At 30.4% G+C, this 17,253-nt stretch overlaps 1 long non-coding RNA gene and 2 pseudogenes across 2 annotated transcripts in view; all 3 read right to left on the bottom strand.

Annotated features, from left to right (window-relative positions):
- Positions 1–5,321, bottom strand: LOC145937172 (ribonucleoside-diphosphate reductase subunit M2 B-like; annotated as a pseudogene). Its single transcript, XR_014425514.1, has 9 exons — positions 4,902–5,321; positions 3,479–3,720; positions 3,003–3,366; positions 1,809–1,871; positions 1,524–1,709; positions 1,174–1,415; positions 709–908; positions 404–626; positions 1–206 (listed from the first exon to the last, which is right to left on the bottom strand). The product of XR_014425514.1 is annotated as a ribonucleoside-diphosphate reductase subunit M2 B-like (transcript).
- Positions 5,318–17,253, bottom strand: part of LOC145937180 (uncharacterized) — a 24,920-nt gene continuing 12,984 nt past the window's right edge. The window contains exons 2-4 of the long non-coding RNA XR_014425515.1: positions 5,840–6,143; positions 5,698–5,756; positions 5,318–5,603 (exon numbers count right to left, since the gene is read on the bottom strand). This is a non-coding gene — a long non-coding RNA (uncharacterized LOC145937180). The remainder of the gene's footprint in view (positions 5,604–5,697; positions 5,757–5,839; positions 6,144–17,253) is intronic.
- Positions 9,945–10,567, bottom strand: LOC145944407 (uncharacterized; annotated as a pseudogene).

Genomic DNA, 17,253 nt, shown 5'->3' on the forward strand with positions numbered 1-17,253 from the left:
TATAATCAAAAGATTCAAAAGAAAACCTTTTACACATGTTAAAAATTTGCACCAAACACTACACTTGATGTGTTGCTTTTCTTCTGAGAACCCTCCTCTACGACTCCGAATTTTTTGTATTCACCCACCTCCTTTTCGAAGAAATTTGTTTTGCTTTCCAGGGAGATAAAGTTCATAAACGAGAATGGATTCTCCGAGTGATAAACCTAACATTTCACATTATAATATAAATTAGATAAATACAAACAAAAGTAGAATTAAAATTTTATGATTATGAAATAAAATAAAAAAAAAGAAGAATTAATACAATCTAAAATTTTATCATAACATCAATTGTGCAATCATTGTGCAAAATATAAAGAAATAAACAAATTAAAATAGTAAAAAGGTTTTTGTATATTACTTATTCAAATCCTAACGCGAAGAACAATCTGTCTGCGACGAATTCGATGTTGTTGCACATGAGTGTACAATTCATTCCTATCAATTGAACTGGTAACGCTTGTGTCAGGCAAGAATTCCTTTTCAATTTCTATAGCATCCATGATAATTGATTTTACGCGTTCAAATGATGACTTCTGTACAATGTGTTTAAACATTAAACATGCAAAATCGCAATGTAATCCCTAAAAAGTGAACAATAAGTGTGAACATATAAGTTATATAAATACTTAATACATATAGATATACTTCAACTAATTTACTAACTTCGTCTCGTGAAATGAGTTCATTGCTGAAGGTGAGACCTGGCATGACTCCTCGTTTCTTCAGCCAGAAGATTGCAGCGAAACTGCCACTGAAGAAGATACCTTCGACCGCCGCGAATGCGATGATTGATCCAGTTTAATGCTCAATTAGCCTTCTTTCCCACGCAAGGAAGCGTCTCGATTGCATTAAATAAGAAATCTCTGCAAATAAAATTATGGCATTAATGCATTTAATTGAATTAAAATCGTTAATTTAAATAATAAAATAGTAGATATAAATAAATATAACAAATAATGTATATAACAATATATAATAAATACGTTAGTAATATTAATTATGCAATCTTTTTATATAATTGAAATAAAATCGTCAAAAAACAACATTATATATATCAAGGTAACTGTACTAATACATATTTATGTACATGTGCTGAGATAACAAAATATTGCCAACTATAGTACTTGCTTTTCTTTCTGATCAGAAATGTAAGTTTCGATGAGCAAGGAATACATCTCAAAGTGAATATTCTCTGTGGCTATCTGGAAGCCATAGAAACAACGCGCTTCCGCGATTTTCACCTCTTGACTGAATCTCTCAATCAGATTCTCATTAACGATTCCATCGAAAGCAGCAAAAAACGCCAAAACATGAGAGATAAAATATCTTTCGTCAGAATTAAGCTTCTCCTCCCAGTATTTTTTATCCAACTGTAAAAAGTTAATAAATTATAGAAAATTTAAAGCAAAATTCATTAAACTTTATTTGAGAAAATTGTATTTCTTTGAGAAAAAATTTATTACAGCGCAATAATTTACCTTGTAAAGAGGTACTTCCTCTATGGTCCAAAAGGATGCCACAGCCTTTTTATACATGTCCCAGATATCAGGAAATTAAATGGGAAAAATTATAAAGCAATTTGGCCCTTCCTGAAGTAGTGGTTTCAATTCCGGACTGAACTCTTCCTTCAGTTGTATCTTTCGCACAGCTTTTGTTTTGGAAAGCTATAAAAATTTATATATAATAAATATTTTAATTAATGGAATTTCAATACAAAATAATAAAAATATTGAAATCATATATAGTAATGAAATTATGTTTACTCCATTTTTTAATCCATGGTCCTGAGATATAATTGGTGATATGCATGATTTTTTTGGTGATATCTGCAAAAAAAAAAAAGATCGCAATTAATCTAAATTTAATAAAATAATATAATCTAAATAAATTCTCTTTAACAAAAAAAGATTATTAATAATGGGGTAATAATTTCCATTGTAATACCCATTTCTTTAATCATTTAATATATTATTCACATAATTACTAATAACTCAATGAAATCTTTGCATAATTCAAACACTGTATTTAAATATTTTTTGAAGAAAATAGTATGTTATATATTTTTTTTTTTTTGTGAAATTAATTGAAACAAATTGTTTCTGAGCAAATGTGACATTTAAGTGATAAAATAATCAATAAAATCATAAAAGATTTCATATTAAGAAATATATTGAATATCGAATTCAGATATGCTTATTATATTCTAGACTAAATAACATTCAGAATTGTAGATTGTGTGGATTGTACTTGTATGGAATAGCAAACCGTAATATATTTATTTGTTATAAATTCAAAGTTAAGTGCCAATCAGAGCTTCGATATATGTATATGGTACCAAAAAACATTAACCTAAACAAGTACTAATCGATGAGAAAATTCTGTAGTAAATTGATCATAGAAAATTGTCTACCTCTTCATTCTAGGTTATTGATGGCATTAAGTTCAACATCATGAATATATCTAATGCTAAAACATTCTGATGAAAAAGCTGCATATTCTGAGTAATTCTGAGCTTGAAAGTCAAAACACAGGTACATGGGTATCTGTACATGTATATGTGTATGTGTGATGTTTAAAAATATTGCATTTGTACATTAAATAAACTTGTGTTTTTCTTATATAATTGTTATTATTAATTCTTATATAATTGTTATTATTAATTCTTATATAATTGTTATATTATTATTAAATATATATAGTATTTTTTTTTGCTTCAAAACATATTTTTTTTCCCCGAATTATTTAATAAACAGTAGATTTATATATACTTTCATATTGACACGTGTTCAATATTGATTGTGTTGTCAAAAAAAAACTTGACAGAAGAAATATAGGATGCGGTAGAAAGAGGAAAACGTGATTCTGTAGGAAAACGAAAAGAGAAGATGCGGATAGGAAAAAGCAGTGTGCAGTGTACTCTTGAAATAATATATAACGAATACGCGATTATAACTCACGTGTGACGACACATTCTCGAGGTGCTTGCGAACATTCTCCTTAGTGGATTCGTGCAACGCCATCGTATATTCGTTCGCCATTATTTCATATATTATTTCGGTAGTCGTAGAGTTTCCAGCAACGACGGACAGCTCCCAGTTTTTTCCCAGTTTCAGCGAAGGCGAGGCAAGGGCAGGAAGGAAGTTCACATTACGTGGTAAAATTATCTCGATTGGGGCGTCTCATTGGCCTCTCCCGCCAGTGTTTCGCGCCCAAACGTCATCCGCCAATCAGCTGATCGCGCCTTGCCGCCAAATCCCGGTAATTTTCATATATTTCGTCTTTTTCTTCCTTCTCGTTGCGGTGCGTTCAAAAATCCAATTTCTGTGGAAATACATAATGTTAATCATAGACATATAAACATAAGACTGCTTATAAGGTAGTGGAGCCCTAATTTGGGGCATCCTCTTTACGAAAAAGGATAATATGAATTTACTTGTGTGTCTGTCTTCTTCTAAAGAGGATTATTAAAGCCGCGCATACTGGTGCGCAGATTACGTTCACATTACGTGTAAAATTATCTCGATTGGGGCGTCTCATTGACCTCTCCCGCCAGTGTTTCGCGCCCAAATGTCATCCGCCAATCAGCTGATCGCGCCTTGCCGCCAAATCCCGGCAATTTTCATATATTTCGTCTTTTTCTTTCTTCTCGTTGCGGTGCGTTCAAAAATCCAATTTCTGTGGAAATACATAATGTTAATCATAGACATATAAACATAAGACTGCTTATAAGGTAGTGGAGCCCTAAGTTGGGGCATCCTCTTTACGAAAAAGGATAATATGAATTTACTTGTGTGTCTGTCTTCTTCTAAAGAGATTATTAAAGCCGCGCATACTGGTGCGCAGATTACGTCACAAGTCACGTCCACTAGAAACACACAAGTAAATTCATGCTATCTTTTTCCATCAAGAGGATGCCTCTCTCACTCTACAAGCAATGTGGTAGCATCGAGCGTCGGGCACTGCGCAGAAATTCATTGCGCAGAGCATGTTAAGTAAAATAGATTTTAGCTTTTTGCTGTTAATAATAAAAGAAATTTTTCATATTTAGACTTTGCATTATGATATTTCCGCTTACAAAGCACGTAGAGCAAAAATAAAGACACTTTCATTATATAATTCGATCTCAATCTATCGATTAAACCTAGTAAAAACTCGATCGCTTCAGCCGTTATTGAGCATCCGAATCTATGACTATCTCGAACTGTCCGATTCGCGTAAAGATACACGGTGCCTCGCTTCTGAAAGTCGGCTTCGCCCTAACTAGGCGCGAGACACTACCGTGTCTCTTGATGAGTTATACAAATACTAATTGAGATCAAAAAATTATATTCTAATATGCACACATTAGTATTAAAAATTAATATATGATATCAATTATATATTCATTTATATATAGTTTTGTTATATATTTATAAATTTATTAATGAATATAATAATAAATATATATAATTAATATAATATAAATATATATAATAAATTTAACATATTTTTAATAAATATTCACCTATATTAATTTTTTTATTATATTTATTGTATTTATTAATGACTCACCATATATGTTATTATAGCCGCAAGAAGCTAAAATCTATCTCATATTTGATATCTGTGCAATGATTTTCTACACGCAGACGCTCGACACTCGATGCTACAAATTTTTTATATATAATTATATACATGTAATAATAATATAAAATTATATAGAAATATATAAAATTCTGTATATATATTATTAAGATTTGTATATATATAATTATATATGTAATTTAAAATTATATATAATTATACATACACTTATACAGAATTGTATATATATTTCTATATAATTTTATATTATTATATATATAAAATGTACTTACGATTTTTTTTTTTTTTTTTAGGTTACCCTTCGGATGAAGAGTTCGATGTGCCTTCAAAACCTCGCCTTTAGATTATATAGAGATACTATTATGTAGACATAAGAGTCTCTATTTCTTTTTTTCTTAAATATAAAATACTTCTTTTCTTAATTTTTCTAATGAAGTTGAAGATGTATTCGAATGTTATCCAGTCTTTGTCCTTAACAGTCTTGATAATATCGACATTCCTTAAGATTTTTCTTGCTCTTAGTTCTGCATCCTTAACTATTCTTTCCTCGCCATACTTATTGCACTGCCATATAACATGATTCAAATTTTCGCTTTCACCATCGCAATCACATCTAGGATCCTCAATATAATTTTTCTTATATATAGCTAGATAGTGACTCATTAAGATTAAAATGGTTTGCTCTTATTCTATTTATGACACACACAATGCCATAAAATATCTATTTTTATTAAACTTATGAAACCAAAGCTTTTTTCAAAATAAAATATTCCTTTATAATTTGCATCTTTAATTAATGAATCCTGTGTCATATAACAAGTAAGTACATTCGCGTTCTAACTGAAATAAAACTTAACTATGCTAGTCACATTCTTCCACTTATCTCATTATTCCTCCTGCAGCGTATCCTCCCAGCCTTCCCACATTTCATCGGGAACCCAAAATTCATTTTCCACTTCGAACACGCGTCTCAACTTAAAAATGTCATTATACTTAGATCCGAGGAACTTCTTTTTCTCCCCCCAAAGATACCTTATACGCTTCCTATTCATACGTCGTACAACGAACCTTTTCCACAGTACAGGTTCATTCTTAATAAAAGTTTCTATTTCCACACGCAATGGATTCTGTAAAATAATAATATTAATAAAAAACACAATATTTACAGTTTTCACAACACATTAATTATAGTTTTTAATATTATACTCACATTTAAAGGAAAAAAATCAAAAAGTTGTAAAAAAAAAAACTAATAATTATATTCAAAATCGAACTCAACAATATTTCTAACTTTACCATTTTTTTCCTTGTTATTTTTCTCCCTCTTGTACCAACTTTTCACTACACGTGCTTAATCACTACTGTGCAGGCGTTTATGGAACAGTACCAGACGACGAAATCAAAACCATCCTCCATCTCCATTGCCTGCGCAGGACAACGCAGGATATCACTTTCGCACGCATATAAAATCTCTGCGTTATATCGTAGAAGCACCCCAAGCTCTTTAAAAGCTCCTTGAAATTAAGAAAGGAGGTACTTTCGGTAGTTATTTCGAGTTATTTATGTGGATAATTGATGTGACTGTGATAATTGCATTGATCACAAAAATTAAGAGAATATTTTTTTATTAAAAAATAAGTAAAATTCAGGCAGCTATAAGTTCGGTAGAAATGAACGAAATTTAAATCCAACAAAAGGATTTTAAAGCTTGAAATTTCTACTTTTGAAAGGAGCAACTATTTTTTTTGTGTTTCTATTTTTTTGTCTTTTGAGTTTGGTAATTTTTACATAAAGAATACAAGATTTTTACATAAAGAACCACAAGCTAAACAAAATGAGAAATTTTTGTCTTATTTTGAGACCTGTCACTATCTCAAAAAAAATATGCCACAATTTTTGACTTTTCAATGTAAAAACTTAAAGTTTTTTCTACAAAATCTTTTTTTAAAAATGTTTCTAAGATTTTTTTAATTACTGAGTTATCGCGGATTAAGTAGAAAATGAGCATTTTGACTTTGATTGTTCATAACTTCATTAAAAATCGTATCGTAATTTAAAAAAACAGATTCTTAAAACTGAATCTTTGCTCTATCGAACGTATAATTGCCACATTTTCTTAATAACATATAGACATGATTCAAATGGATGAAAATAACGAATAAATAAAATAATAAATAAAAAATAAAAATTAGCAATTTTGTCATTTTTTATTTTGATTCAGAAAAGAATTAAAAGAAGTTGCTTAATTTAAATGGAAAATAAAATTTAATCAACATAAATTGATTTCCAGTGCACTGATGACACTATGTACATACATTGATTCTTTGACTAAGTGTCAGCAAGAACAAAAAAAAATTTGTTTTTGGATCATCTTTAATTGACAAAAATTCATGCATCTTGATTTCTATTTCCATCTTACATTTTCGATAAATCTTTAAAACGATTGAAAAAGAGATAAGGAACAAGGAACGAAAAATGCGTACGTCACGATTTATAATAAAATAGTGCTTATATGATTAAAATAAACTATCGCTGAATAGCGATAGCGATAACGTTTTTCAATTAAATTTTTTGCTTTTTTGAGTTCGGCCAAAAAGTACATCAACTTGTTGCATAAATTTGTTTTGTAAATTCATCTATTGAAAATGATTCAAAGGAAGATCGAAAAGTTCAAATCACATAAAAAAGATTTTAAGATAAGTTTATTGCGCGCCTTTTTTTACACATAATTCTTATTAGTCCATTTCTTATCTGAAGTTTTGTATTGATATATTACAGTCTAGTCGCTTTTTTATTATCTTCTTTTATGAATATTTCCTTAGAAACTATAAGCTTCCAAAATATGCATAGGAAAAAAATTATCAATGTAAATCTCTCTGTCATATAATTACAGCTTTTATTAAAAAAAGATCTATTTAAAATTTTTTAATTTTATATTTTATAATACCGGAAGTCTGCTATCCGGAAAACACCGAACATTTGGCAGAAGCGCCGAGCGCCCATTGTTTTGTAATCGTTAAGACCGGAGCACAGATTTTTGCATAACGTATAATGCATAAAGGATTCAACCAATCAGAGTCCTTCATTTCTATTCCCAGGATACAACTGAAAGATTCTGATTAATTGAATCCCTTAAGCGGACAATGTCTACAATAAGAATTTAAGACGAAAGACAAGAAATTAACCAATCACAGTTGAATGTAAGAAGAATAATCGAATATAATTGGTTAATTTCTTATATCTTATGTCTAGGATCGTTGTCCGGCGCCGAAGCCGAGTAGTACTCCTGTATAGACAATCCCCCATCGGGCCGCCTAATAATACGAAAAATCCAGTCGGCGCGTGTAAAAAACCCGTATATAATCAGCATATCAATACCTACCAATTTCAGGTTGCGCAGTCGCGCATCAAGCCAAATCGTAGAGATGGAGATAGGGTGGAGATACAGCCGCGCGCCGCGCGTCCAGTAAACAAGGACAGATATATTTTCTATCTTTCTCTTATCAAGGCAACGCGCTCACTTTATATGCGTTGAATGAATTTTTACAGCTTTTATATATTATATATTAAATAAAAATTGATGCTCTATATGCCATAAATATAATGTATATGTATACATGTATATATTATATATGTATATATTATATATATATATATATGTATGTGTGTGTGTATGTATATATATGTATATATATAATAAATAAAAATAAAAAAATTATATTAATTAAAGCAGTATTTTTTTAATTCAGTAAAATGTCTATAAAAGTATAAGATAAAAAGTAAATATTTTATAAAATGAATTAATTTAATTAATTCAATTTAATTATTTTTTGTATATACTTTACATTTTGAGTCAATATATTTTTTTGCATAAAATATTTAAAATATCTATCTATAATATATATTCTTGATAATTTAAACTTAATGTTTCTATATACGCAGGATCTCGATGAAAAACGTTTAAAGAATAATAATTATAATATTATAATAATTTTAATATATTTTTGAATCGGATGGAAGATGCACAGTGTGGCGAAAAAGAATTGTGAATTGACTTCGATTAATTTGATATTCACTATAAAACTCGGCGGTAGTTCAGTAATGGTATAGGTATAGGGCTATATGAGTGCTGGAGGAGTTACTATTTAATTTTATTGAGGATATAATTAATTATGAAACATAAATTGCCATTTTAAAAATAATCTAGCCGCCAGTGCGGAAAAACTTGGACTCGAAAATTAATGTATTTTCCAACAAGACAACGATTCGAAGCATATAGCTTATAACACTAAAAATTGGCTGTTGTATAATCTACCCCGACAATTGCATTCTTCTCCACAATCACTGGATTTAAATCCCATAGAGCGCATTTGTGCAGTATTCCCGAAAATGCAGTGAGGAAAAGGCAAGCATCGAATTGTGCAAATTTTATTAAAATTTTGAGACGAAATTTCACCTATTGTTACGAAAAATCTCGTTAATTCGATGCCACGAAGACTATAGACAATGATGATCGACTCTAAAGGATACTCGACAAAATATTAATTTTATTTTTTATTATTAAAAAATCAAGCTGTATGAATACTTTTTGTGCCTTTGAATATCATAATTTTTATTATTTTATTGTTTTGAAGTATAAAATGTTATAATTTATAAGTTTTGTTGGTAAATCTGTATAAATCTGTATAAAGATTACACATTTATCTAACTGTGTTTGAATCGGTCTCACCGATTTAAACGCTCTTAGATATGTGTAGGGGAAAGTATTCTGAGTAATTCCCCGCAAGAATCAAGTGGCGGTCGGCATTGGTTTAGGATTTAGGAGATATAATAAATGAAAATTTGACACGAAAGTTTGTATACGATGTAATAATGTGTTATTTTTTGACGAAAAAAATCTCTTTATGATCTTTATGTATGGGCGGGGGAGAGGCTAACCCTTCCCTTCCATCCTCATCCTCCAAAAAAAGTCTAACCTAACCTAACCCAATCAATGTCCAAGGAATGAATTTTTATTAGTAATACTTCACCCCTTAGTCATAGGTTTGGGTTAGACAAAAAGTGAATCTTGCAAAGTACATGCGTGGACACGTGGGGGTTCCGCCCTCCCTACGGGAGGGCTCCACTTATTATCGGAGAAATAAATAAAAATAATACTGCATGTAAGAACATATATATTTTATCTTCTTTTATAAAGAAGGTGGATAATGTTTTGCCATTATGTAAAAAAATACCTCTATTCGTTCTTTAAATGTAAATTTTCGTTTGAAAAGAAATTCTGCGATATATAACCAGCATAATGTTGTTTCCGAGTATTATCGTAGAATATTAGCACAAGTATCTCTCCAAGTTCTTTCAATGTTCTGAGTATGAGCTTTAATGCCAGAATCAACGAAACTGTACGAATGATTAACAGAGTCAATAAGTGTTTATATCCTTTATTTTCCAGACATTTATACGCTTTCCAACAGTCAGATATAATCGTTGTACCAGGCTTGATCCATTTTTTAATAACCGTTAACAATGTACTTATGCAGACTGATCTGGTACACAAAGATTTAAATAAAGATTTTTTTTGTTTCCCGCTCAAAACCGCCAAATATCTACTGTCCTGTGATTAATCGACCTTTTTCAAATTTTCTTTTTCCTATTTTCGCTCGATCTATTTCAAATGCCTTCTCCACCTAACATTTCAGTATTATGCTCTATCAAGACAAAGCTAAAAAAGAATTTTTTAATACAAAAACGAAAAGATAATTAAATATAAAAATATATAAAAATATAATGAAAAATACCTTGCGACAAAAATGTAACCAATCGACAACAGTACGATCGGTTTAGTTCATCCATGAGGAATACATGTCGAGGAGGACATTAAAAAATATCCTATAAATCTGTATATATCTTATATATTCAAAAATGTGAATGCGAAAACCATGACTTATGAAATGGACTCACTGCAAAATTGCACCATACTTTCTGTCGTTTTTTTCTTTTTACATTGTTTATATGTTACATTGTAACACAGAAAAAGCATAGGCTCACGATTTAAATTAACGTTTACTTTACATCGTTTACTTACATTTAATTTGTGTATGAATAACTTTTTGTTCTATCAAAAAATTCTATTATTTATTATTATCCTCAATAAAGCTCAGAAATTCGTGTAATTGCATATTAAAAGCTTCTAACGAATTGCGAGGAAACGGTGAGAATCCGATTGTTGTCAAAATATCCATACTCATGTAGCTATCTTTCAAATAATGTAAATAGAAACTTTTTTACTTAGAAGGTCATAAACAGAATACGATGTACATAAACATGACTGTTTCTAATATTAGTTTATAATACTTAAGGGAACGCTTTAAAATTGTCAAACTTTAATTTGTTATACCTTTTAAACTAATGCAGACCGCCAATTAATTCTTGCGGGGAATTACTCTGTACACTCCCCCCTACAACATGTCTAAGTAGCGATTAAATCGATAAGGGGTGACCTTTTGTATAGGGATGTGCCGAATATCCGATAAATATCCGGTATCTGGCCTATCCGGCTACTTTTTTACAATCTGGTCGGATAGCCAGATAGTAAATCTATCCGCTAACTATCCAGCTATTCAATCTATTCGGCCATTTTCCACAATCCGACTGGTGAAAATTTAAATATTTTAAATATAATGAATAATAACTTATAACATATAAAATCGTATACATATAAAACCGTATAAAACGTACATTGATAAAAGTTTATTTAGTTAGATTGACCAAACATTTGATGAAATATAGATCATCAAAATATTTTATCAAACTTTTGGCCATTTAACTATAATAAATACTTTTATTATTTAATTATTTAATTACAGGGTGGTTCTTGTAACGGTCGTCAGGATTTTTGAGACGTTTCCGACAGAATAAAAACAAGTTTATATACTAAAAATTAATCTGCTTTACGCAAGCTATATAACATGTAATAAAAACAAATTAGAAAAAAAAAATTTTTTACAAAAAATTACTTTGAATTTTTTTAATGGAACCACTATATTTTCTTTATATAAATCGATCTTCACAATATTTTGCATAAAAAGTTATATAAGAATATAGGATAGCCAAAAAGTTTACAAGATATTTTATACTTTAATTTATATAAGATTATTTATATAAGATACTTTATATAAGATTATGTCAAATTAAAGAGTATAAAATATCTCGTAAACTTTTTCTCTCGTTCACTTTTTGACTATCTTACCCTTATAACTTTTTATGCAGAATATTGTGAGGATTCGATTTATATAAAGAAAATATGGTGGTTCCATTAAAAAAATTTAAGGTGACATTGATTTTTTTAAAATTATTTTTAAATTTGTTTTTATTGCATGTTATAGCGTAAAACAGATTAATTTTTACTATATAAAACATTTTTTTAAACCGTCGGAAACGTGGCGACCATTATGAGAATCACCCTGTATAGTTCAAATGATTCACCAATATTAATAAATAAATAAATATTAATATTTTATTAAATTTTTAATAAAATTATCGATATAAAATAGTTAATTATGCGCGAAATAGTAACAAATGTACATATAACTTTAAATATAATCTTTTCTTTATTAAAAAACACAGTTAAATTCATTTTTTTAGTTTCTTCGCCCGCGGTTATCCGGTTATACCCCTTCCCCTACCCCCCCTCAGTAGCAAAAAGTCAAATGTCAAAGTGTCGAATTATCCGGTGTCCACAGTTATCCGGAAAATTCACTATTTGGCACATTTCTACTTTTGTATAGATTTACCATATATTTTATTTATTTATTATACTAGAACAACACAAGCGCGCGTCATTCCTCAATTTTTATATAAAAAAGATTGATATTAAAAAAAAGATAATATAAAGTTTATTTAAACTTCATTAATCTTTTTTGTCAGAAATCAGCTGATTAAATCGTTAATTTGCAAATTAAAATTTAAAATAATATTACGTTTTAAAAATTAAAATAATAATATGTTTTAAATAATATATATTATAGTTATTCAAACACGAATAATATTTTGTGACAGAAATCAACTGATAAATGTCAAAAAATATTAATCGAGTTTAAATAACTATAATATATTATTTAAAACATATTATTATTTTATAAAATTTAATTAGCAAATTAACGCTTTAATCAACTGATTTCTATCAAGAAATATTAATAAAGCGTCAATTTGCTAATTAAATTATGAAATAATAATATATTAAAAATATTAAGATAGTAATATGTTATATAATACTTTGACGCGAATAATATTCTTTGACAGAAAGCAGCTGATAACTATAAAAATATTAAAGCAGTTTAAAGCATTATAACATATTATTAGAGATGCAACGAATAGTATATTTGACCGAATACCGAATACCGAATATTATATAAGATCATGGCCGAATAACCGAATATTCGGCGAATATTAGGCAAAACAATGGAGTGAGCGCGCGGCACTCCCGACCGCGAACCTCCGTCTACATACGCATGTTGTGACAAGTTCATTCGCTTGTTAGTTTAGCTCAGACCGCGCGACGTAAAAGGTATTGGTTCTTATTTCTTATTATAATTAGTTTAGTTGGTTCTTATTAGGTAGTTTTTATTATTTTCATTATTTAATTTTTATTATTTTCATTTAGTTTTGTGAAATATACATGATGGCTTCTATAAATAAGAAGAAATCGCCTATATGGACATATTTTATCGAATGCGAAGATCCAAAAATAGTAGAATGTAAATTATTTATTATTTCTTATTACCTTCCAGTTTTACAGTTAAAACTATTCGGTATTCGGCCGAATAATAGACTAAATATTCGGTGTTCGGCCGAATAGTAAAAATGTAGCCGAATAGACAGAATACCGAATAGTTGCCTAATATTCGTTGCATCTCTACATATTATACATATATTATATATAACATATATTACTTTTACTTTTGTAACATATTATTAAATATATTAATATGAAAATTAAATTAGTAAATAAACGTCTTAAATAGCTGATTTCTGTAAAAAAATATTAATGAAGCTTATAAGTTAACCCTCAGGAATACCGCTGAGTCTGTGAGACTTTGTGCATTTTTCGAAGGCGTGGCATTTTTGTACAGGTCAAAGGAGGACGTCGGGATGAGGGGGGGGGAAGTTGTATAGTCAAGGGGAAAAAAGTTGTATAATATAATAGTATAAGTAATTGAAAATGCTGAGGACAGGGTCCTCTCAGACCCAGCTGTGTGTGAACGGAATTAAGCGGTGTTCCTAAGGGTTAAGTAAGCTTAATTATAATAATATGTAACAATATAATTAATAAATAAACAATACGTGTGTGTGTGTGTAGGATAAGTCAAACGTATGTTTTAAAAATTTATGAGCGTGTTCCTGGATAAAGAATGTTCATATAAACATATAGTTGCATCATGGTCGAAACACAACTTTCTGGTTAGAAAGCCGGGAAGAATGTATCCAGACAAGCTTTAGCCTAAAAAAAGCAGAGCCAGTTAACTATGTCTGTAATCGTCGTTAATCTTGTTTGAAAACGTAAGAACGAAACATGTAAATATATATATTATTAGGTCCGCAGAGCGGCTTTGCGATATCTCGAAGCGCGCCGCGACACGTAGACACTCACGTGTTACGTCTCTGGGGATCGATTGTGTATCTTGGGTGAGTTGCTCACGAGGTGAATATTACAAAAGTGAACAAATTTACTAGATTTCGACAAATAAAATTGTAGATACTCTAGTGAATTTCCTCACTTTTGTAATTTTCACTTCGTGAGCAACTAACCCAAGATGCACAATCGATCCCCTGCTGGTTTAATTCGTGATCATCCATCGAGTCTGCTTGGGAAATTGAGGAACATCTCGTTGTCAAGGAGTTGTTTGTAAACAACAGCTGTCATCTGAGTCCGAATTCCGCAACCGTCGTGTGCGGATGTTCAGCCGGCGATTCTGATTACTATTTAAATATTTATGTTTGTTCTCGTTCTTATTTTCCATTAAAGTTCCATTTATGTTCTTTATAATACACGCCTTATTATTTCCCGACGCAAGTGAGTGTGTGAGTGTCTGCGTGTCGCAGCGCGCTTCGAGATATCGAGATATTGATTCGCAGCTGCGAGAACGCGATGACGAGCTTCATAGGATGCAGGTGAGATTCCAACAACAATTTTTACAGCTGAGTCCCCTCAATAATAGATCGCGAAATAATGAAAATCCAAATTTAACTGAATTTGGTTATAAGCTGCGCGAATTTTTGACTCAATTCAATCTGATAGCTCGGACTAACGGTTGGAATAACTAAATAGGTTTAAGCGGCTTGCTTGAGAGGAAAAGCGCGTTCAGTTTTAGATGGAATATTTGAAGTTGAGAATTTGAGATTTGAAGACTTAAAATCAAAATTAGAATTACGATTCGGGGAAGGGCATTTGGCCCAAACTTATTACACACAGTTTACCAACAGAAGATAGAAAAATTCAGAAGATTTAGCTACATTAGGCGCGGATTTGAAAAGATTGTCGCGACTTGCTTACCCCGAGTGTTCCCATGAAGTGAGAGATGATAAAATTGCTTGCGGGAAAGAAAAGAAGAAGAGAGAAAAATAATAAAGACGAGATGGAATTGTTAAATCTAAAGGACGAAGACTGCCTCACTCCGCGATTTTAAATCCGTGGGTTTTCCCGGGGGTCTTTGGGCGAATGCCGAGGAAGTCTGTGAAGTTGACACCCCAAAATGCGAATTTTTATAAAATTGATATGGCATTTGATTGTCCATAATTTGTCCACATTTGTCCATAGATAATCGTTTTTGTCCACTGTGAAAAAAATTAAAAATTTATTAGAAATAAGATACAAATTTTTTTTTTTTTTAAGTGGATAAAAACGATTATTTATGGATAAATGTGAACAAATAATGCACAAACAGAATCTATTTATAATTTTTAAACAAATGCACTTATTGTTAGAGATGCTTATGATAAAATTGATTTCTGATTTTTAAAAATCTTTTTTTGCAAGATGGACAAAAGACGATTATTTATGGACAAATGTGGACAAATTGTGGACAATTGAATGCCATATCAATTTTATAAAAATTCGTATTTCGGGGTGCCAACTTCACAGACCTATGCCGAGGCAGAGGCTTGAGAAGTCCTCTTTGAGAGATTCCTGAAAAGATTATTTTGGATTTGCACTTCCGTTATTTGATTGTCGGGACGACAATCATCTTGCGAAGAGGGGGGCAAGTGTTACGTCGAATTTGTTGTTGCATTTCATGTTTTGTTTCAATATTTGTTTATAACTTTGTAATAAAGCATTTCTATTCAAAGTTCATATAACATTATTTTCTTATTTCTACTTGTACAATATGCTCCCGTAATTTGTCGATTATATAGTTAACCAGGACACAATAAACTTAAGCGACAACAATAAACTTCGATATTTGCGCGAGTATCGATTTTACATACCTTCTTTAGAAAAGAAAATGTTTGAAAATTCACATAAAAGATGTTTGAAACACAACAATCCATTGATCTCCAGCATGCGTAAATAATACGTCAATAGAGTCGCCGTCAAAGTACACTGTGAATATATACTATAAAATATTATAAATATATATATATATATATATATATATATATATATATATACTCTACTGAGACGCATACGCACACCAGAGATTGGCGGATTGCTTTCATACCAATTTTCAAACATTTCCTTTTCTAAAAAAGGTATGTAAAGTCGATACTCGCATATATCGAAGTTTATTGTTGTCGTTTTTCCGCGATGCTCATTGGCTATCTCGATTCGCATTGTGCGTTATATTCGTATAGCATTGAGCTGTCATCGCGAGGGTTAACAGTTTGACAGTTGTACAAAATAAAATTATATAAAATTATTACATAAAATCGGACAATGGCGCGCGCTTGTGTTGTCTAGTGCAGTGCTGTCATTTAGTTGTACATTTCGAGCTGATTTCGTTGTCGATTCGCATTGTGCGTTATATTCGTATAGCATTGAGCTGTCATCGCAAAGGTTAACAGTTTGACAGTTGTACAAAATAAAATTATATAAAATTATTACATAAAATCGGACAATGGCGCGCGCTTGTGTTGTCTGGTGCAGTGCTGTTATTTAGTTGCACATTTCGAGCTGATTTCGTTGTCGACACCTACTGTTTCCCTCTTGCCGCGCGTGTCTTAGCAACGAGTTTTGGACTCTTCCCAGTGAGCAATATGTTATCAAAAGAAATTCATAAAGTACTCAAGTTTAAGAGTCGGACTTCCGATAACTTCATTAAAATGATAATATTATGATATCAATAAGTCCTCCAATGCGTCGATTTTAGAGGAAAGAAAGACATCACATAAACGACATCTAAAAGAATTCCACAATCTGACTTCTTTTAAATATCAAAAAAGGTTACCGTTAAGAATTGTTATTTGTAGTATTATATTTTTACATATTTTTATATTTAAAAAAAATATAAATCTTAGTATACATTTCTTTTATAACATTTTATTAAAATTAAAACAGGTTTCAAAATGCCCATAGACTTTGAATAAAAAAAACTTTATGATTGCAACATGCTTTTGCAGACGTAACCCAAC

The sequence above is a fragment of the Prenolepis imparis genome, unplaced genomic scaffold (assembly GCF_030444845.1).
Source record: "Prenolepis imparis isolate NDT839.2.m4 unplaced genomic scaffold, iyPreImpa1.0 SCAF_1, whole genome shotgun sequence".
Classification (NCBI taxonomy): Eukaryota; Metazoa; Arthropoda; class Insecta; order Hymenoptera; family Formicidae; genus Prenolepis; species Prenolepis imparis.